We start from the raw sequence: 23,796 nt of genomic DNA on the forward strand, positions 1-23,796 counted from the left end.
CTGTTATAGTGTCACCTGACGAAACATACTTTCCTTCTCCTATCTGTGCTCTCAAGTTTGGCATCAGTCTTTTGGGGCATTTATGCTCAAGCAACTTTGATTGTTGTGCAGCTTCTTGTTTTGGGTATTTTTAAATCCCAATACCTTGTTTGTTTTGCAGGCTTCATGAGTACCCAGCTTTACACAAAAGAGACTGTTTCTTTGTGATGCTGCCACTGATCCCTGACAGATAGTGTATGTGTTTGTGTCCAAGTTTAGCTGAGTGAAAACCTGGCCTACTTTCTAAAGATTTTTTTCAGGCTGTAATAAATATGCCAAATTTGGAAGCAGAGAAGATTGTTCATAATGTCTAATTTGCATGCCAATACTTTGAGTGCATTTGCGGATCATTAGGGCTTCTTAACAGTGCTGGATTGGGTGGCTTTGGTGCTGTACCTTCTTCAATGTCACCTGCTGCTTTGGGAGAGTCTGTTTCATAAGGGAACTATGAAGACTTTCCACATAGCTCTTTGCACTTTTGAAACTGAGAAAAACTGTTTTTTTACCATAGAATCATTATGACTGGGGAAGACCTCCAAGATCATCAGTTGACTAAATACCACCTTGCCCACTAAACCATATTACAAAGTGCCACACCTGCTTGTTTTTCAAACACTTCAAGAGAGTGACTCTAACTCTAAAATGCCCTAGAGGCCTTTTCCAATGCTTAACCACCCTTTTAGTGGTTAAGCTCAATCATACTCACTTGCAGGGAAAAAAAGCAGGCCCTATATGCTTTTGTTTATACATTTCTTTTCAATTCAATTTTTAAAAATATTTGTTCTGCTCCAGAAAGTGGAAGTAATATTTATTTGTCTTAGACCAGTCAGGAAGCACTTCTGCTTCAGATCAGATGCCTAAAAGGCTAGAAATGAGTCATAGGCCAGATCCTCAGCTCATGTAAGTTATCACAGTTTGAATGAAGTAATTTGAGTGGTGACAGATGAGACTGACTCTATATTCTGTGCAGATTTTCTTTTAACTATATGAAATCCAAAAAGCCTGTTTATTCCAGGTAATTTCCAACATGGGGAGATGATAGAAATTTTTTGAACTCCTCAAGGATTCATCTGGTGTTGAAAGCTCTCTAGTTTCATCTGTTATGGATAGTATTACCTGAAATACCTTTTCCTGTAATGACTAATTGCACATTAAAATACTAACTCCTCAGTCCTGCTCTTTTAAGGAAATAGGACAGTCCTGCTTTTTGTTCTTAAATGGCACTGAAAGGCTTCTGAAAGTTCTTCATAAGTTCTTAGGAGAATTTCAGAATTTTCAGGTACAGACCATTCTAACTTTTTGCTAAAAAAAAAAGGTGTTTTTGTCTTTGTCATGTGTATCTAATGCACCTTGAAAGGAAGATGTGATTTACCCAGAAACACCATACAGCTTTTATAAACTTTGATTGCATTATGGATTTGATGCTGATTGTTAATATGATACTCAACTGCATTGTAGCTCCTTTTTTCAGTGTTGAATATTTTACTGTATTAATCCTTAATTTAGGATTTTTCCTCTGTAATTATTTTTCTGCCTAATTTCAAGATTTTTGTCAGATACATAAGATGAATTACGTTAAATCAGTCATTAAAATAAAGCAACGCTACAGGTTACAAAAAATAACCTACTTGAAATTTAATAGAGATGTGTATGATGATAAAAATTTGACCTCAGCTCATTTTAGAGGTAAGTGTAGATGGACAGATTGTAGTGGCAATGTTGTAACTGCCTGTACTTGTCAGCATGTAAAATATGCTAGAGGGGATAGATGGCTGTGTCCTAAGTTTATGGTTGCCATCTGGTACCTATTCTCCTTTGTTGTTTCTCCCTACAGCTTCATCCTGTGCCCTTCAGCATCATAACTGCAGATCCAGCTCTTTGGGACTTTCCTGCTACAATACAAATTCTCAAAATCATGTAATTGGGCCTCAAAATTATTTTGTATTTAATTAAAGAAATAAGTGCTCTAACATTCACACTTGACAATAACACTGACTGTTTCAGTGGGCAAGGGAAGGGCTACAGATGTCATTTATCTGAACTTTTGTAAAGGCTTTGACACAGTCCCCCACAACATTCTTCCCTCAAAGTTGGAGAGAGATGGATTTGATGAGTGGACTGTTGAGTGGGTAAGTTGACAGACACTTGCATACAGAGGCCTGTGGTCAGTGGCTCAGAGTTTTGTTGGACATCAGTGACAAGTGATGCCCTCGGGGGTCCTTAATGGGACCAGCGTCATTTAATACCTTCATTAATGACAAAGAGAATTGAGTGTACCTTTGGCAAATTTGCAGGTGATACCAGGCTGAGTGGTGTGGTTGGTGCTCTGGAAGGATGGAATCCATTCAGAAGCACCTGGATAGACTTGAGAAATGGGCCCACAAGAATCTTATAAACCTTAATAAGATCAAGTGCAAGGTGCTGCACCTGGGCTGGGGCAACGCCTCATATCCATGTGGGCAGGGATGAACAGATGGGGAGCAGCCCTGCTGAGAAAGACTTGGGGATGCTGGTGGGTGAGAGCCTGGACATGACCTGGCCATGTGCACTTGCAGCCCAGAAAGCCAAACGTGTCCTGTGCTACATCAAAAGCAGTGTAACCAGGGTTTGTTCAGCCTGGGAAAGAGAAAGCTTTGGGGTGGCCTAGTTTCAGTCTTCTTGAACCTGAGGGGAGCCTGCAAGAATGCTGGAGAGGGACTGTTTTCAGGAGCATGTAGTGAAAAGACAAAGGAGAATGGCTTCATACTGAAAGAGAAAAGGTTTAAATTACATACTAGGAGGAAGTTCTTTGCTGTGATGCTGATGGCACACTGGAACAGGTTGTTCAGAGAAGTTGTGGATGCCCTGTCCATGGCAGTGTTGAAAGCCAGGTTGGATGAAGCTCTGAGGAACCTGGTCTAGTGGATGTGTGATTGGAACTAGATGATCTTCAAGTTCCCTTCCAACCCAACCCATTCTATGATTCTTTGCTCAGGTATAAGAATTAGTGTATGTTAGAAATCGCTTTCTTGTGATTTTTAGATCTTGTATGGAGCACTACTTTATCCAGGTCTCTATCTTAGACCACTGGTTCTATTACAGAATATCCCAAAAAGATGAAATGTACCAATAAGGTGCACCTGAAAGAAAGCTTTTTGGCTCAAGATTTGTCTGAAGGTTGAAAAAGGAGATGGGGAAGTTTTCATTTTTGTCATTGCTGTGCTGACTGAGTGTACTGAGTGTGGTAGGAAGGGAATTGACCTTCAAAGAGTGTGAGCTCTTGGAACAGTGTCTGACAGATGTGCAGAAGATGCCGATTGATATGGAGCACAATGCACCAGGCTGGTGCTCGACTGGGAGCTGTCTGAACAAGTGCTACTTCAACAGAAAGTGTGTTGTGGAACACACAGTGTCAGTCTACTTTAGCAAAGAAAACGTTTCTATGGCCTGGCTGTATAAATAATAAGAGTACAAATACATATGTTCATAAAGATTCCTAAAAACTATGCCTCATTTACTAGTGGTTGAGAAAACATACTTTCAAATGAAAAAAAAATATCCTCCCCCCCCCCCAAAAAGAAAGAATTTATTACTGGCAGTTGTCAGACCATTGCATCTGGTTCTTGGTTTGCTTTACCTTGAAGCGTGAGCAATTTCTTTTTAAGAGGGGTTTTGGTAGTTTTTTGTTTGTTTGTTTTGGTCTGGTTTTTGTTGTTGTTTTGGGGGTTTTTTTTAGAAAGACTGGAGTACCTTGGTGTGTAAATAGTGAATTTTCACTACTAGCCATGTTTCTTGTAGTTCAAATCTTACTGTTATGTTCCTATTTTGTGGAAGTGTTCTATATCTGATTTTGATTGGCAGGTCAGCTGATCAAAACAAGTTGTCATAAAATATCTACATTGCCAAGTCTTCTTTTTCCTCCTCATTTTTACCATTTGCAGGTGACTTTCTGCTATTTTTGGCATTCATAGTCTTCACTTTTGTATTATACCTGATATTTGGTGCCTTTGCTAATAACAGGATTCTTTGTGCGTTTTTCTTACCGTGATTCATGTGAGTTTTAATATTTGGAATTCCTTTGTTAGGTTGCTATTTCAGAGCCGCCTAGAACTCTTTTTTGCAGCTTGTTATTTCTTTTAGGAAGGAAAAATGAGAAGGCTCTAGTGTACTGTTGACTTGAACTCTTTACAAAAATTCAGCTTTGAAGCAATAAATGTCTTGAATAGATTGCCTACTTAGCAGTATGGGATAGACCTATCCTTTAATGCTATTACATTTCTTGAAACATTTCTTAGTTTAGAAAGTAGAACACAAACTGTAGTTCCCTTCTCAAAACTCAAAGTGATGATTACTCTTATTTTTGTTGTGAGCCCAGCAGTGTGCAGCTACTTCAATTGTAAATGTTAAAATACCGCTTGCTGAAATCTGTCCTGGAAACCATGTAGCCTTTTGGAAACACTGTTCTAGCAGGCTGTGTGCAGATTTGTGCAAGATTTCGCAAGCAATCACAGGCTATGCAAAATCAACTTGAGCTGGGAAACTCTTGGTCCTACACAGGAAGCCCTTTGTATGACAGAACTCAGTGTCTTCAACTGAAGTTCCAGAAAGAAGGTATAGTGCTCTTACTTCATTAAATACAAATTCTGAGTGTAAACCCCTTTTTTCCCTTGAATATTCTGAGACTGAGATACATCTCAGTTAATTTGAGGTGGACACAATGGCTTATTATTGCTTTAACCTACATTAGCACAGTTTTGTAGCATCGTATTAAACTGTGTCTGGAAGTGCCACTGAATGACTATGTGCTGAATGAAAAATAGTAAAATATAACCTCTCATTTTACCTGAACTAATGGTGAGACTGACTTTACATAGCTTGAAAGTGTTGAAAGTATCATATGACGGTGGCACTTCATTCCATGTTTAAAAATTTCTGTTAAGGTTTTTTTTTCCTCCATCTGATACATGCAACATTACTTCAGTCATTTTGCAGCATCTCTGAGAGGGGTAGGGAAAAGTGAAAGGCTGAACACATTGATACTGAGAAGTGTTTAGTCTCAGGTCCAGGTAATTACAATTTCTGTCGTGTCATAGGATGGATTATTTGTTATCTTATATATGACCAGTCTTCCTAATTAGTACTTAGCTATTCCAGAGTGCAGCGACTTTTTAATTTAGCACACTGAAATTCTTCTGAGAAGGTAAATGATAAACTGTGTTTGGAGAAGAAAAGGCATCGTCAGTGCCATTTAAAAAAAAACCAAACAAATCCCAACCCCATTTTAATCAAATCCCATTCTGTTTTTATAATATGTGCCTGTTACTGAAATTAGGATCTCTATTGCTTATGCATTGGCCTGGATATGTTGCTTTTATTTTTTTTTTTTCTGAGGATACTGGATTAAAATTTCACATTTAATAAAACCGTTTCAGTTTTTTAGGATTGTTTTGTTTTCTTCATTGCAGTCAGCTCTGGTGGCCAACACTGGCTTGAGGAGAATGCCCTTATGGTGTTTACCAGGTTTCCCTGGGTGTAGTGGTATTTTTCTTACAACTATAAGTCTCAGGAGTTGATTATGGTGGTGCACTTCAGTGTGAGAGCCAGGCAGAGAGAAAGATGCTTCAGAAAGAAAATTTTCTTTGTATCTGGAAATGCGCAGGGGGGTTTTGATCCTAGAATCTGTGAAGAAGAAAGATCTGTCATGATGACAATGGAATATAACCTCTTGGGGAAAAATTCTGCAGGCATTACAGTGTCTGTCTGTCTACTGACTTCTGTGAAAAACATTTCAGAGTAGTTGGATCTTTTGCTATTTCAGGTAATTCTAAAATATTTAATACAGATGCTTCCTGAATACACATGAATTCTAAACATCACTTTATTTCCTACTTAATCTCTTTCTGTAGTCCTCAACAAGGGAAATGAAGGACTGTTTTCCACTGTATTTTAAAAATACAAGTTTTTTTTCTCACAAGCAATTATTCATTAAATTGCACTTAATATTTGCTAATGTGGTGGATATCTCTGAATTACTTTTTAGCTGTAATAAACAAAACAATAATGTGGGCTCTTGCACAGAAACACGTTTCTAGTTTGAATGACCCAAAGCTGGAGCATTGATTACTGAAAATTAAAGAAGAAAAGAGTGGGAAAAATGAGTCTTAAGTTTTTTGCTGCACTAAGCCTGGAGAAATCCCCCAAAGCAAGAATTTAAATCTCAATGTTTAATACTTTTGCCAGCATGGAAATAAAAATGCTTAGTATATTTTCATTGGAAAAAGAAGGAAAGGTGCTTGTTCTGGGTCTTTTCAGGAATCTTCCGAACAAAAATTCGTTTTTCTTCTTCAAACTTTAAGCTGTAAAAGCACTGCAAATGGTACAATCTTTCAGTGGACTTCAGAACACAAAGATGAGCAGTTGTATATGCTGACTAAAACTTCTTTTTTAATGTATCTGTAGGAGATGGGGATATTGGTTTTTCTTAGTCATCTTGGAGCAGACAATAGAATATTACAGCTATTGGGAAATGCTGTGTAACAAAGCTTTTGATTACATACTGTCTGTGGTATTTTTCAGTAATGTGAAAAGAAGTGCTGACCTTCACAAAGACAAATGAATTACATTAATACCATGATGCCTGGGTCCTCTTCTCCCAGAACCTTCAAATATTTCAGTGGGTGTTAAGTAAAATAGAGTACTCTGTGGAAGTGAAGAAGTCATTACTGCTTCTGGCACTATCATGGCTTCCTTTTAAAGCTTCTTAAAATGCATAAAATTAAAAACCCATCAGAAATCGGTAGAAGCACAGCTTTTGTACACCGAAAAAGAGGAAGTAGAATGGATATGAGAAAAGGAGCACTGCATGTGAAATGCCTCGGTAATGGATCATTTTGGGATGTATGACAAAGGAAAGTACAGAAGTATATAAAGGCATAGATTGTAAAAGGAAGAAAAGGAGGTAGTTTACAGAAGGTGACACAAAGTCAGTCAGCTCATCTGTGGAGAATATCAACTCAAGAAGTATTTTCCAGGTCAGTGCTAGCCATTATTTGCCTTAACAGCTGTAGGTAACTTCAAATACCAAATTGTATGCTGTGGCTTTCTGGAATTTCTCATTTTACTAAGTCCCAGAAGATTGGTAAAGGCCAAGGAAAGTGCGCAAAGGAATTTTTTTTTTTTTTTTTTTTTTTTTTTTTTTTTTTTTGTTTGGTTTGGTTTTTGTTTTCATCCTTTCAGGGGGATTGCAAGCTAAAGACTCGACTTTCTTTGACAAAAACATTGGTGGAAAGTAGTTACACTATTTGAAGATTCATGGAAGAAGAGTTGGATCAAGAGCAAATCACACTAAACCAAGTCAGTCTATCACTGTGTTTCAGAAGAAAAATTGATCATTAGATATTTTCTTCTCTTAAAATCCCAGTATGACTCTTGCTATCATGTAATGAATATGGCAGGGGAAACTAGCTTAGGGGACACAGAGTGTAGATAGAAAACTTCCTTCTAGTTGTCACCCATTTACTTGTGAATTTTTAAGATTTGCAGAGTTCTGATTAGTCTGATGTTGCCCTGAATTTCTGTGCACGAGCTGAGTGATGGAGGACGTATTCTGTGACATTTCCAGGTGACATTTCCTCCTTAAGAACATGTTAGACAACTGTCAGAATGATATAGGCAGAGCTGATCCTGTCTGGAGGAAATAGATGCATGCAGAAACTTTTTCCAATTCCATCTCATTTCACCATTGGCTCCTGGCACCTGCCAATTCTCTGTCTGGCAGCTTAGGAGGGGGAGAAAGGCTTTATTTGGTTGGGGTTTTGTTTGGTTTGTATTTTTTTCGTTTGGTTTGGTTTGGTTTGGTTTTTTGTGTTTTGTTTGTTTGTTTTGTGTTTTTGTTTTTGGTTTTGTGTTTTTGTTTTGTTTTGTTTTTAATATGCCAAAATTTCCAGGGACTAGGAAACATCTGTTTCCTATATTTCCACACATTTTGCATCATTTTTATATTTTTCCTTTCCAGAAAACCATGTTAACATATATAATGTGTATTTGTAGAAGAAAAGCTAAGTAATAATTATTTACAGAAAAATTTGGTGCATGTGTCATCTCTAAAACAGGAAATCCAAGGTGGTGTCCCTCCAAAGGTCTTGAGATTTCCATCTGAGCCTAATGGAGATGGCAAATTTTTACTAGGGATTGAGGCAAGAGATATTGTTTCTCTGAACAAAAGAACAATGAGATAGCTCTTCCTGTTTGCTGGAGCCTCAAGAAAAACCCAACCTTTTTAATTAAAAAAAAAACCAAACTAAAAATTAGTTGTAGGAGAATATCCATGGCAACAATAAAGGTGGTCAGTGCAAGGGCAGTTCCTGTTAAGATGGTATTTTGTGGGCTTAGATTTAGGTCGAAGTTTAGGTTGCTTATGATCTTCATGCCACAGGAAATGTACGTATAAATATTGGTGAAATATTGTATGTTGTAAGCATAGTCTGAGAGGACATGGTCTCCACTGTCACACAGGATAGTGCCCATCAGCTGTGCCCAGAAGCATAAGGATTAGACAGATGAATCCAACTGAGAGAACAAAATATTTAAACTGAAGCCCAGATTAGGAAAGGACATTGCAACCTGGTTACTGGGAAAGAAATTCTCAATGCTCATTTTACCTGATCACAAAATATTGGTTGGCTGGTTTAGTGTGATTTTGTTGGGGTTTTTTGGTTGGTTGTGGGGTTTTTTGTTTGGTTGGTTTTGTTTTGTTGTTTTTTGGTGTTTTTTTGGTGGTTTTTTTTTTGGTTTTTTTGGTTTTTGTTTTTTTTTTTTTTGTGCATGGGAGTTTTTTGTCTGCTTGTTGGTTTTTTTTTTTTGATTTTTGAGGGAGCTTGAGTGTGTGTCCATGCTTTCAGAAGCTGAGTTACTGTGAGGCTTTTTTGTGGTGAGAGACAAAGATGTTTCTAGAAACAAGTAAATGAGGTTCTGCATAGGTACTATAGGATAAAATCTGGGTTAATTCTGAGATATACTCACACTGAGTGGACGTAGATGTGCATACACCCGCATTGCTTTGCAAATAGATTTTTTACTGTCTTTTACAACATCCTACTAAAATAAAATAGGTGTCTAAAAAGCATTGCTGTATTTGGATATGATAGATTATATCATGCATAACTAGCTTTCTGGGACATAGATGAAGGTATCTGCCATCTCTATTTTACTACTGCTGTGAGAAACATAATGCAATATCTGCTTCTTTTAGTCAGAATTTTGATTAAATTTTCTGCTTTCACAATTTATTACATGGCTGTGTAACTTGGATGAGCTGCTGCATTTCCAAGTAACATAATTCTGAAATAACAGCATCCTCTCTCACTTTACACTCTTATATCTCAAGGTGACAATTACTTAATCATTTTATAATTTCTTCTGATTGCTGCATAGTACTAACTTCTCATTTGAGCAATGACTCTATCCTGGACAAGGAGCCTCATTTTGGTAGCCTCTGTACAATGCACCAAAAAAAAAAAAGGTGCTTGGTCAGCTAAACCTTTAATGATCTTTAATTAACACAAAATGGTTTGTGTTTAATAGATCACATTTACATTATTAGTTAATGTAACACATACCCTTAAAGATATAAAAAGTGCTAAGTTATCTATACTATGCTGCTTCATTGAAGGCTGTATGTATTACTAAGAGACTGTTTCAAACTTTTACTTAATATAACTGAGGATCCCTGCAAAAAGTTCTGAAGCTCAGTTCTAAAAGCCACCTGTCCTCAATAAACCTGAAACAGAAATACTTACAGATTACGTAAGTACTGTTATTTTTGTAGATTCACTAGCTTTCTTTCAGAGATCTGAATACAGATGACAAGGGTAAAATATTGTGCTTTTCTCCTAATCCACAGTGCAATTTGCTATTAGCATGCTTCATAATGGGTTTACTGTCATCATTGTTGAATTGAATGGGGTTAGCTGAGTCAGTGAGTGATTGTGGTGCTTGAATTTCTAGCTTGAACTGTGCTATTATTTCTATGAGCACAATACTAATATGTTTCCTTAAAATGAAGTCATAATGTCACTAAAGGGCTTGGTTTTTGAAGTTATCCCTCACTGTTTCTTTCAGGCAGAAACCTTGTTTTACTCCTAACCCTTTTTAACTTTCCTAAACAACTATTTATTTTCATCCTTTCATTTCCCCTTAATTAGTCTTTAAAAGAATTGTGACTTTGTTTTATGGAACTACTAACAAGGTCAACATTTCAGATATATTATTTTCTTACCATCCAGATCCTCTTTTCATATACCAAACCAGTTGCTTTGCAATTCTGAAATAGAAATGGCTTCTAGCCATATAGCTGAACTAAAAGAAAGATGTGTTGGGCAGACTCTTTCTGACTTGAATCACAGAGTAGTTTGGGGTGGAAAGAACCTTAAAGATCATCCAGTTCCAACCACCCCCAGCCAGGGACAGGGACACCTCCCACTAGACCAGGTTGCTCAAAAGTCAAGTCTCTCTATCTGTTCACACTTTTGTGCATATTTTTATCTGGAAGGCAGTTTGCTGTCCCTAAAGCAAAGGCAGAACACAGCAGGATTGGCCAGGTGTCTCCCAGGGGATGGCCTGGGCAGGGAGGGTGGAAACCCTGCAGAAAGGGATTAATCATCCCCTGTGGTTGGGGGCTGGGGCTGGGCCAGGGCAGGGAATTAAGCAGAGATCATTCCATTTTTTTAGAGATTTAAGTATGGTTGTTTATTCAATAGGTTGATGTTTGAGGAAAGTTACAAGGGAATTGACCCTCAGGGATTAGTACTCAGTTGCTGCCTATTCCTGTGTGATTGTGATCCTTTCAAGTAACTGGAAGGGCATCAGTATCTAGACAACTGATTTTTATAATGCTTTCAAAATCCTGAGCCTTGTTCATGAATCTCTCACCTTCTGGGGCAGTGATTCTTCTCTGATGTGTGAGATTCCATTTAGTGTGTTTAATCCTCATTTTCCTTTTCAAAGAGCAGCAATTGCAATACATAGCTATTATACTTTCTTCAGTGCTCTAATCTGAAGTGTGAGTTAGGGTTTATCACATTGTTTTGTATAAGGAGTAAGTTACAAAAAAAGTGAATAGAAAACAAACACTTAATGGGTTATTGAGGAGAGAAAGGAGTAATCTGAAACTGTCAAAATGTTTTCAATGTGGAAGCATGTATCCATCACAATTTTATTGCTCCACAGAAAGGTAAACTAAGGATGTTAGATTCAGAACTCAAAGAGAGTGGCATAATGAATAATTTGCTATAAAATGACAATAACATTTTTATTAGAAATACTGTTGTAAGTATCAATGCTTCAAAATATATTTTCATGGATTATTTCTAGAGATGGTGTTTTTATGAAATATGTTTGTGGTAGTCTTTTACAATTTTACCTGATCTGTAGCACTGAGTGTTTTCAGAGATGTATTTCCATAGATATGTTTAGTGACTTTTTCTGTGTTAAAGACTGTATCACAAAGGGAATTCAAAACTTAGCTTCCTAAAAATAATACTTAAAAATAGCTTTTTTTTTTTTTTTTTTTTTTTTTGTTAAGCATTTTCTGAGATCACAGTTATGCCAGTGAAGGATGAGTAGTGATATGTCTTTGTTAAAACTGTAGCAGTTTTTGGAGCTCTTCCTTCTTACATTTTAAAAATGGTTTCAGACATGACTTATCACTAAAGCAGAGACAGTTTCACTGGTCTGAAATTGTGGTGGGTGAAATTGTGTGATCTGTCCATGATGGTGTTTGGTGTTCTATAGTAACCCACATGCTGATGTGAAGAAGCAGCTGAAAAGTTGTGGAGGCTGTCTCATTTCTACAGGAGATGAAGAGTAATTTTGTCTGCTGAAATAACTGATAAAAGATCATTTTTAACTCATAAAGCAGTGTTTTGCATTTTTTTTGCTGTAATACCTAAGAATTTTCCTTAGTGATGGGGAATTCCTTTTAAACCAAACTAAAAACCAAAGTACAACATTTAACTTGCAATTGTGGTATACTTTTTTTGCATAAGTGGGACAGATTTTTTTTTTTTTTTGTCAGGGGAGAGGGGCTATGCACTGCTGAAGCTCTTAAGGGCTTTAATGTATGGATTTTTCCAAATCCAATTATATCTTGATTATCTTCAGTCAGTCTTGCATATCATTCAGTAACCTTTCAAGTGATAGGAGCTTGAAACTTACAGTAATAAAGATGCTCTTAGATGTATTTAAATTCCAGACCTCTGAGACCAGGGTGCTGTGCCAGACTTTGGGCTAGCATGGTGTGTTTAGAACACAGATGCTCAGGCCACTGCAGTTCAGTGGGATTCGTCTGTTCCATAGAGGCTGGGTGGTGATGGTGGGACCTTTCCCTATGCCTGTCTTCTCCCCATTCTTTCATTTTTGCAGGCAGTATGTTTGGTTTTTTTTTCCCAGTAAAATGACATGGAAACTACAGACAAGTTAAATATGTTCAGTGATGTGGAAATTCTGCAAAGGTTTGGGGACAGATGTCAAACCAGGAACCAATCTTTGCTTGCAGTGAAAAGAAGTTGTTCTCATGCGTGTGGAAGACTTGTTCCCTCTAGCTGCTTGTGCCAGTCCCTTTTCTCTCCAGCTGGGGATCCTGGAGAATCCTGTTTATCAAGATGGAAGTGCTTGGTGACTTCCTGCTGAATCCTCATGACCTAAGAAAATGACCCTAATTAAAGTATGTTATGAAAATAAGATCTAATGTAATAGAAGACTAAGCTGTAGTCCTGCAAGATACAGAATTTATATTTATCCCACATCATACTTGATATAGTAATAAAATATATGATAAAGTAATAAAATATTACTTAGCTATATAATTATAGTAAAATAACGGGCATTGACAAGCAAAGTTTCTGTCCTTATCTAAAAGCATGTTGTTTAAATCATTGCAAGGAAGATAGCAAAATCAGAAGTTACTGTGGGATGGAAAACATAAATAAATGTCTTGGGATTATGTGGATACCAAGCTGGGGTTCTGTAAGAGGAATGTAGGATGCGCATGAGGGACTGACAACATGTTGTAAATGTATGCAAGAATTGCCCAATGCAGGTTTTTAAATAAACCTGAGAAATAAAGTTTAGATATGCAAGCATTTTCTACTGCTCTTTTATTTAAAGCAAAACCATTTGGAATTTACAATTCTGTAGGTTCCTGTGTGAGCTCTCACTTTAGATTTGATAGCTGTAGTGGTAGATTTGGGTTTGACATAGTTTTAGGATGAAGCAAAAGGGTGAAATAAGTCCACCTCAAGAAATATCTCTGCCTGTGTTATTCTGATAAGAAAATATTGTACCTTTGTGGCTTGACTGTGACTGAGTTGATATACTCTACTCAAAAAAGAAGAAGATATACTTGAAAATAAAGTATTGGTCCAACTGAATAATTTATTCTCTATTTATTGCAGACAGTTTTGTAAAATGAATTCCTTCAGTGTTTCAGTTGTTCCTGGAGGCTCCCTGGTGGCTTAGCTTTTATATGAAGGAAACTATACTTTTGTGGCTCGTCTGAGCTACTAAGGGCAAGGTAACAAGTTTGTGTTTCAACATTTGGCTCAACCTTGTGTGTAGTAGACTTCAGTCAGACTTCCCTATTTCTGTATCTCAGGCAGCTGAGGGTTATAATGCTCCTGTAGCTGATGAACTTTGAAACTGGTGTATTCATGAGTGATTTAATGCTATGTACTCTGAACCTTTCCTACAGCACTGCAGTAGTTGACTGTTGTCCTTTGTGAAAATTTCATCCCGTGAGGATGTTGTCAAAATGCTGGGGAGGCAGATTATGCTGCTTCCCCTGGTCCTGTATCTGCTGGGGGAAAGTAGAAGGGGGGACTTCCTAAATGAAGTATGGTGGATTAATGCTTGGGTTGTTTTTTTTAATTTGTTTTGGTTTTGTTTTGATTTTCTTTTTTTGGCTGGTTTGTTTTTGGGTGGGTTTTTTTTTTTTGCGGGGGGAACATATTCTGTTTTTTTGGTTTTTTGGGTTTTTTTTAAATTTATTTTCTTAATCCCTAATCTTTGGGGCCGTTTTTAGATTATGATAACCTCTGAAATCAATCATCAGAATCTGAAGCAGGGATTGTGATGGATTCTGTCCTTGCAGTGCCTCCAGTATGTGCTGTTTTGAATTCAGCATGATGTGAACAGATGGTTGTTACAACTTAGCTTTCTGGTGCTCTTAATAGTACAAAATTATTGGAGTATTAAAAAAAAAAAAAAAAAGGCAGTAGAATTTTCCTTGTTTCCATTCCTGAGCTGGATGAGAGGTGGTTTTCTCTGCACAGCAGACTGCAGACTGAGGAGCAGCACAGGGGCAACGTGGTGCCCATGTGCACAATTCCTCTTGACGTTAATGGCCCTTATGAATATAAAGTGAGGCTTGCATGCGGTGATTACACATGAAGAGCCAAATTATTATTGGTAATGATGATGTGTATATGTTTCAGTGATGGCTGAATTGCTTCTAATGGGTTTTGTTTTCAATTCCCATGTTTAATGTGAGGTACTTCTGGCTCCTGGGTTCTTGTTTAAAATAGGATTCCCATCTTCTGCTGTCTGTGAAACATGATTCTGGATTCTCTCGATTGATATATGCACTTTTGGTTTTGCTGTTCCTTTTTTTGAGGGGGCGTGTGGTGGTTTTTTTGGTTGTCAGGGTTTGGTTTTTTTTTGTTTATTTGTTCTTGAACTGTCAAAATAAGCAGCATATTTTCACCTTATGTAAGGTATAACTTGCACCTTATATAACTGTTGTGATAAGAGTATGAAATTTTGCAGAAAATAACGCCCCTTGCGCTCCAACTTGTCCTCAGACATCAGAAGGGCGGGGTGCAGCTGGCCTTAATTTCTGATTTATAACCAATTCAACACTATGGGTCTGGTTACATTGAATCAGAACTTTCACCGTCACAGATTCACAAAGTGCAGTTTCTTGAAGCAACAGGTTATAGATTATTGTTAGATTGCTGGTGATAAATTCACTCAACCTGAAAATATGAGCGTGTAGTGCTCTGTACAAGTGTCCTTGTGTGTGCTTTGATGTATTTAGAGGTACAAATCTTACCCAAGAGGTGTCCCTGCTTTGGAGGGCAGAGCAAGGAGCAAGCCTGTTAAGTGAACATTTTCTGTGAAGTTTGTTTGTATTCTGATCCTCCCTAATGGAGAATTTCAAGTATCAATTTTTTTACTTTTTTAAGAAAATGGAAGTGTGACTGTAGTCAAGAATAATTGCTTACCTGTTGCTGCCATCAGAGATGGTGGGGGGAAGATGTTTTTTCATTTTCATATTGGTTGATGTGTTCTTTTTAATGTATTAATTAAATTATGAATAATGAGTTTTTCGTTCCCTTCAGTAAAACCGAGTTTTGTAGCTAGTGGTTAAAACAAAGACAGCATGGAACCATAACACCTCAGTATTCTCCTCCTCCTAGCTGGGAAAGTGGCAGTTGAAGATCCGTGGGTTTTGGGCTGTAAAATCCCCCCGGCTAGTTTGGGATTTAGGCCAGCACGGATCCTACATAGACGAAGCAAAAGACGAGAAGCGCTCTTTCTCCACGTGGTTCTGATGTCCTGTTTTATTAGCTGGTAAGGGACATCTGCATAGGAGAGCACCCAGGTGAAAAAAGAGACCGAATTCCAATCCCAAGGGACATTTATACCGGCGGAATGGGAGGCGGGGATGGAAGGCTGCAGCCAATGGGATACCAGTGAGGAGGGGCGAAGGGAGTGGCTACAAGGGCAAAGGGATACAAAGGGAACAAACCGCCTGAGGGAAAGGGGAACCGTTCATGTAACACAACACCCAGTGCAGAACATCTAAATAACTATTTAGTGCATCACAACAGGCAGTGAAGTTCCTCTGACATCTGCCGGAATTTTACTCATACTGTTAATCTCCTTGAAGGACCAGATTTATTACAATGTTTGTTATGAATGGAGGAGGGAGAGGGAGAGTGATGGCTGGCACAGAGATACGGGTGCTCTCTTGTGCTTCACTGAGATAACATCAGGCTATGAGGCCTTCAGTCCACCCCAGACCTCATTCAGATGTTGAGCACAGCTCAAGCCCAGGTGCAAGATGAGCAAGACGCCCAGATCATGGTTCTTGCTAATTTCACCAGCATCTCTGTATCTTTGCAAGACAAACCTGTCAATCTCCCACAATAACCAATGTAAACTATGAGGGAAGGCAATCCACAGAGGCAGCAGGTGGCAAGTAATGGTGGAGTGGAAGCAAGGCAACTGGGATTTTTAGAGGAGGCGGGGAATAGGAGAAAAAGCATTCCTGCAGCTGGGGCTGACTGTGCCCAGGCAGCTGGGAATGTGTGACCACCACGAGGGGGCTGTGCTGGGGCAGTACAACTGTGAGGAAGGAATCAGAGCTGTCATTGAGGTCCTTGCCTCCTAGATGGCATGCATGCTTCTACTGGATTCACAAGGTGCAGCGATGGAAAATTTCAGGACACTCCAGAAAACCTAAGCAGTTCACTGATTCATTATTAAATGTCAGGCCTTACTTAGTCTCTTTTTACCCTTCAGCTCCTCTCTGAGTTTCTGTATTTGGCTGTCCCCCCTGAGATACTGACAAGAGATGCGTCCCACCCTGCCTTTTGATGGTGTGGATGGTGAAATTGCCTGACAGGTGATGTTTGGATGCTGGCTTGCTCACAGCAAAAGACTAGACTGTGAGCAGCCAAGCTTAAAACCTCTGCTATTTAATAAAAAAAACCCAACCCAACCCAAACCAAAAAACCTGACAGGAACCCCCAGAATTCGGAAAGTTTTTTCTGGAAAAAAGACTTAGTTGTTACATCAAGAGTCTTCTTTGCTGGGGGGAAAAAAAAAGTTAGGTGTTTTTGGTCAGTTTTTTCAAGGGATGGAATGCCAGTATGCTAATTATTATGATGATAATTTTTTTTAGAATTGCTGTTAGTGAATCTTAGTGATGTATATGATTGAAATTGTGAAATGGAGCTTTCAAAGGAGAAGATAGCCAGAGAAGCCATTACCTTTAGGAGGAAAAAAAATAGCGTGAAATTAATTGTTTGTCCTAGGAAACCTTTAAAAAATGATATCCTTCCTCTCTTTGTAAGAGGAACAGGAGATGATAATTTTGAACAGAAAAAAACATTTTAATACTTTGTGTTCCATGGTCAACTTCAGTGCATGTCTTCTGACAAACCAGAGGAGAAGCCATGTTGTGAGTTCGACTGAAAACCTTATCTCAAGATCTGAAATACGAGTAAACCCAGAGGGATTTGCCCTCCAAGACGTATCAGAGCAACTCCACTGAGTTAATGTAATTTATTTCCACTTTTTCAAACTGCTTCATTTAAAATTCAGTGATATTTATCTTAGGCAACTCTAGTTTTGTGTAGGCATTACTAGTTTATCAAGCATGGCCATTATTTTCCAAAATATTTTTATTACAGCTTTAATAAATTATTTAAGATATGTCATCATTTTCATTGGTTTCTCAAGACTGAGCATTTCTAGTGGCCTTCAGGCAACTGCTTAGTTTATCCAATGCACATTATAGTATTGGAAAAGTGATCTCCATCTCTAGGAAAGGAGGTACATTTTCAAGACTAGGAATAGCTGGCTAGCAGTTGGTTTATGCTGATACTTTATTTTGGCAATTGCCAGCTTTCTGACAACATTCAGTGCTTGCAGCTGTCCCTATTAGGGCATTAGCTCGTATGCCTGCAGTAAAGATTTCCTTTCCTTAGTTACAGAAGAATGAGACAAATGCTACATTGCACTTATTTGTTTTTTCAGTTAATTCATGTTTTTGCTAGAAGATGTACGAACAGGAGTACAGGAGAGAAGGATATTGGAAACAGAAGTAGATGGGAAAGAATAGAACCTGCGCAACTTGGGAAAGAGTGCCCAAATTTGGCCCATGGGGCAGAGGGAGATAATTATGGCAGGAAGAGAGAGGTGTGAGACAGTGAAAGTATGTTGGATTGGGAGCTCCTTTGGGGTTAGGAGAAGCAGAAGGTTGAATGCATCTGCTCATGATGCATAGAGTTTGGCTTTTACCCATATGTCTTAAAGGTCCTTTTTGACAGAGAATTGGACTCACTCTTGAAACACTAACTTGAAAAACAACCCACCCTTTCTTATTTTTTTCCTTCTGAAAAGTGGTTTGGAACTCTGAGTTTCTTCTAGGTACACTGTTGGTAAAATGTGAATCCTAAACCTTTAAATCTGCAGTGCAGACCCATTACAGTGGAGGAAAAGAATAAATTTTGATCATCTTGAGGACCCAAGTGTTAGAAAGATTTTTATACTGTTTTGGTTTTTTTTGTATCACAACTGTTTGATAGGTACAATAATAGGGATGCAATGCTGAGTTTGAGCTTCAGGTATGAGAGGGGACTGCTGTCTCTTGATTCCAGAAACAATCAAAAAATAATTACCTTGCATGATCAGCTCAAGAGTCTGTTAATTTATTGGCTTGGCAACAGTTACATAGAGCTGCTACATGGGTGGGATAAAACTGCTTCAGTTTATAGGGAAGCATAGGAAATCTTGTAAGTAGAAGGCATATGAGAACCTAGAAACATGGTTAAAACTCTCTTAAAAGGTGGCAGAATCATAGATTTTCTGTCTGGCTTCTGAAAGAAAGATGAAGTGTGATCTAGTTGGAGTAATGACATTGAATTAAAATTGAGCATTCATGAGAAGCAAAATTATGATTTTATTGGCTTTTTTTTTTCAATGGATTTTCAGGTAGGAGTATATGTAAAGTCATTGAAGCATTTTTGTGAAACTTTGTATTATTTGGATTCAAATTGATGCTGGTAATGCCACTCAAAATTAAGGGAAAAGATATAGGATAGTATCACATTTATGCAGCAAAGGTAGTACTTTTCTTTTTGTCTTTTTTCTTTGTTTCTTTTTTGTTTTCCTAGTTTCTTTATTAATTTATTCAGTGCATATTGAGCTCAGGACCAGCAAACAAAATATTGGCAACTACAGAGCTTAATCCAACTACTGAATCAATCACTCTCAGAAATGAGTACTCATTGCATTCTCACACCAAATTACCATCTCTTGCCTGGTGTCATTGTAAGAATGCCTTAAGGAAATGGCACTATCCCTTTCCTAAGGAATAACAGAGCTTGTATACAATATAGAGATAAGATACTCTTAAGTCTCCCATGTTCACGGTTTTAAAACACCAAGCCAGGTCTGGACTTTATACTTCCTCTCCTTTTTATTTTTCACTATTAATTGTATAGTTATGGTATTGTAGTGCTAGGTACAGTTAATGATGAAAATTTTCTGGGAAAAAAAAAAAAACAAACTTATTTCAGAAATCATGCTTGGTTACTCTAAATCCAGTGTTAATAAGCAGGGAGGAGGTAAATGTTGGTCCATTCATCTCACATGTTCTGAGGTTGTAATGAGTCAAAGGATACTGCTTCCACACACCCCAAGTCTCCTTGTCCCAAATCCTGCAGCTGCACCAAATCTTGAAATTCAGTAAATTATTAAATTGCTTTTTTCAAGGCAAAGATCAGATTAAAAGCCACCTTCTTGAAGAAGGCACCAAGAAGTTGCCTTTTTGCCCAAACAAAGTTTGGTCCATCATGCAGCCAGCTTCAGACAGGATGCTCCAGGTAGAAGTAGATGGGTCACTCTTCCAGTGTTTTGGGCATAAGGGACTCATCCATTTCTCCAGTTATTATTCTGTTGGGATGACTCTTGAAATCAGGCTAGGAAAAGTTTTGTACCTTGTTTTGTAGAAGTGATATGAAGTTTGTTCTGGTTACATGAATTCCTGGTCCTGGCCATTTTATCTGTATTTTTGCTTGAACGATAACATCGATTGAAACAAGATAACAATAACAAGATTGAAACTTTCTGTTAGTACTAAGTAAAACTGTAATTAATATAGGGCTAAGCTTTGACAGGAAAAAGAAAATCTTCAAACCAGATGCTGGTATTAATTGGGCACTGAACTGCATGAAATCATTCATTAGCCTGTAGGTACAGTGTTCCCAGTCAGCTGCAGTTTCATTTCAGGCAGAAAGTGATAACATAATCTCATTTTAATTAAGGTGATATTATAAATTAACCTGTCAATAAATGGCATTAACTTTTTCAGCAGTGCAGTTACAAGTGGATGGATTCATGGCACTGTTCTTTTGCCAAAAGACAAATATTGTATCCAGTGCCAAGTTGTTAAATACTAATGAATAATTTATTTAATGAATTTTGTCTTTCTCTGTTCACAATGTGACTGACTGAGCAGCAGCCTTCTCCAATTGTTCTGTTCTTCATAATTACTCTGAATTTTGGGGCTTACTGCTTCAACTTTGCTACCCAGCATGCTAACTCCTTTGCTCTATTTTGGACAAGATAAGTACATTAACTGTTAATTTCCCTGATTCAGCTGAGAACTATTTTATATTAAAAGTTGTGGTGGGAAAGCATATTGGTGATTAATTTTTAAATTCAGTTTCTGCAAAAGGTTAGCATGTGTGTCTCTGTAAACCTAATTGTGAAAATGATCATGAAAGTGAATCTACAGTGGCTCAGACATCAAAGTGAATTAAAAATGTGGTGAACTGCAGAAATACTTTATACTATATCTGGTCAGATCCAGGTCATTATTCTCTTTTTAAAGATTATTGGGGCTTTTGAAAGAAGAGGGAACTATCTCCAAAAATATTACTTGAAGCAAATTGGCTTACTATGGGCATCCAGTGTAAAGTAACACATGATAAAATTATTTCCAAAATTTGTAAGTGCTTATAGGTCCAGCTGTTTTTTACTGAACTGTTGGTGCTGAAGCAGCTCTCTTTAGAAGATGGTCTACATGTTTAGTATCTTTTGACACAATTTAAAAATAAAAAAGTATGGCATGTTCTGGTTTAGTATACTGCAGTAAAAAGGTAACCCAGGGTACCTGGAAGTGAGACTGTGTTGGGATGAGACTTGTGCTGGAAGTGTTGCAGAGATCTGAAGGGGTAATCCTGAGGAATATATGGAGTTGGTGAACATCACTGCTGCTCCTCTTCACGAGCAGCTGCTGCATTTTAGGCTCATGTGCTGCTCCTGCTGGTTTGCCCCATGCCCTGTATAATCTGGTTTGCATGAAGGCACTTTACATTTTAAGCTTTTTTTTTAGCATATTTTTCTTTTTGTCATCTTCTGACATCTGCATGCTATTTAAAATATCACTACTATTCACTACTACCCCATCTGCTTCTTGAAGGCTACCAAATGTGCTTCTGTTGGAAAAGATGTTGTGTCTTTTTTCTCCTGCCCTCTTAGCAGACACTTTAGGGGCTGATGCTGAGGGCGGGGGAGATCTTTTTCCCTGCCTGAATGTAAAAGAGGGAGGCATGTGCAGCAGCTGATGTGCATTCTCGAGTAGAAGCTGGAGAAATAGGGCTTCAGTATTCAATGCTGGAGCTCTGCTGGGAGTACTTGTGGGATGGAGGTCAAAATATTTCAAGTGCAAATTCAGTTTGTTTATTCCCTGAACACAGATTGTTTGGCCTACCTGGTCTGTCACAGGCAATAGCTTTTAACCAGTCTTTAAAATCAATTGGTGTGATTATGTTTATGGCACAGTGGCTTCTACTGAAAGTCTCTGTCCTGTAGGAAACCAGGACCCAGGTCCTAAGCATGAGTGCTTTGAGCAGTAGTCAATTATTTGATAGCTGGCTTTCTTCCTGCTATTTCCATGACGTTGTATGTGGTGTTCCCCTAAGGCATATTGGGATGCTGAAGTGGAACTTTTTAATTACTATTTTTGATTGATCTGGGAGGGCATGGTTGAGGGGGGGAAGTATGGGGATCCACTAGTTAAACTTGAAAATAAAAAACAGTAACGGAAAGAAAAAAAAAAACCAAAAACAAAAACAAAGCAAAAAACCCTCAAGCCACAAGGCACTGAACAGTGTGATTCAGTGTAACTGAATCACAGTTATTCTGCCTTTGCAAAACATAATAATTACTTTTTAATTCTTATTTCCTGTCTGAATTAATTGCATTTTGTATTCAAATATGTTCATCTGAATTATTCTCTTCTTAAGTGACTTCCTCTTAATTGCATTTTTAATTACATGCCCTTCATAGTAACATAAATGTTTGTATTTGTCTCCTGTTCCCTAGTTTTTGATATATTCCCCCCATAGTCCGTACATTTTCGTAGTGCTTTGAGCTCCCCCTTTGTTTTGCCTGAGTTCACTGTAGGTATTAAAGGCTGTTGATTTTCTGTGAGTTGGCAGTTTCGCCAATTTTAAGGAAGACAAGGCAAATTCCATGTTACTGTACAGTACTGTAGCAGCTGGGGCAGGAGAACTGATATTGCTCAGAGACTTCCAAAGGATCCATAGCCTCGAGAAAAAGGTGGAGAAAATACAGATTAAATAAAAGAAAAATTTTTTTTACATCTCTAACAGTGCTGTGACTCACAGGAGGCAAGAAAAGAAGTTGATTTTCCTTCAGCTGCTTGCAGAGACTATGCACACACTTTTCTTAGGTTGTTGAATGATAAGTAGGAAATTAAAGGATGCCCATTGGGGGATTTCATCCTAAGTGGGGGAAGCTTCTCTCTGCTCAAACAGTCAGAGAGCAAGCCATCTTCCCAGGGAGGTACTCGGGAAATACTTCACTAGGTTTTGTGCTTAGAAAGGAGCAAACCTAGTTGCCCACTGTTGGATTAGTATGAACCATGGAGTATTTCAGAATATACCCCATCTGAGAAAGCGCTCTTCTTTTCCTCTCTGGAGAGAAAATATTTTTCCTAATTTAAATTAATAGCATTTTGGCATCAAGAAAGAAAAGGACTTCATGCTTGGTTGTGGCACTTGCAAATATGAAGGCAAAACCCTTTCCTTAGCAGTAAGGATGGTTTTACATGCTGTGTGGAAAGTACCTGTGTGCTGGTCTGCTATCAGTGCTTTTCTCATTGGCCTGTTGCTAATGACAGGCCAACTGTAGGAGTATCCATTTCTTCCCATTTTAGTTTTCAGATGTTCAGTTTCTTTACAAATCTTAATCTTTAAACCCCAGATCTTTTTTAGCAGGAGAGCTGGAGTGGACTTTAAATTGTCTAAGCTTGAATGAAGGACTGTGGCTTTGGTTGACAGTTGCTTTCTGGCCGTTCATGATTGCTTTAGCTGCCAGCCCAGAGGTATTAAATGAATGGAAATTCTGTAACAGGGTGCCAGTGCCAACAGACAAGTGCCTATTCTGGGCTTGCTCGTTATGCCAGACAACAAAAATGTTGTGAAGCCGCGTAACACTTGCATTGTGATTAGATGCATCACTTATTCATGTTCTGCAAAATAAACACATTTAGATGGCTGACCATGATAAGCATTTGGAGAAGTAATAGTCTTTAGGCATCAGCAAAGACATAATTAAACTGAATATTGAAAAGAGCTTCACAGCTGTGAGTACAGTTAATCAATGAAATGGGCTCTCAAAAAAGCCAGTAATGGTCACATCGGTCCTAAATTTTGGGTCCAAGAATAATATCATTAATGCCCGACTAAAAGTGATGGAGACCAGCCTTCTGTACCTCAAAGTGAACAGTAACCATCCACTGACCTCCTCTTGGGGAGCTGCTGCACTGCAACCCTGCTGGGGATGGAGCTGGAGTGGGTTGATTCACAAGAGGAAACACCTCTATGTCAATTATAGGAAGAAGGATTGCTAAAAGGAAGTTGGTGTGTTCGGCATTGAGATAGTGCACAGTGCCATTGCAGT

General features: G+C 38.1%; 1 protein-coding gene across 4 annotated transcripts in view; it reads left to right on the forward strand.

Moving 5' to 3' along the window:
- The window catches only part of FRMPD4 (FERM and PDZ domain containing 4), a 330,978-nt gene that overhangs the window by 116,969 nt on the left and 190,213 nt on the right, over positions 1–23,796 (forward strand). The window contains exon 1 of one of the 4 annotated variants that reach the window (XM_038135871.1): positions 3,614–4,629. The exons of the other annotated variants lie outside the window; for them this stretch is intronic. The gene's annotated coding sequence lies outside the window, so the exon portion shown is untranslated. Of the gene's footprint in view, positions 1–3,613; positions 4,630–23,796 lie in introns of those variants that run through there. 4 annotated transcript variants of the gene reach the window in all.

Source organism: Motacilla alba, chromosome 1 (genome assembly GCF_015832195.1).
Source record: "Motacilla alba alba isolate MOTALB_02 chromosome 1, Motacilla_alba_V1.0_pri, whole genome shotgun sequence".
Lineage (NCBI taxonomy): Eukaryota > Metazoa > Chordata > Aves > Passeriformes > Motacillidae > Motacilla > Motacilla alba.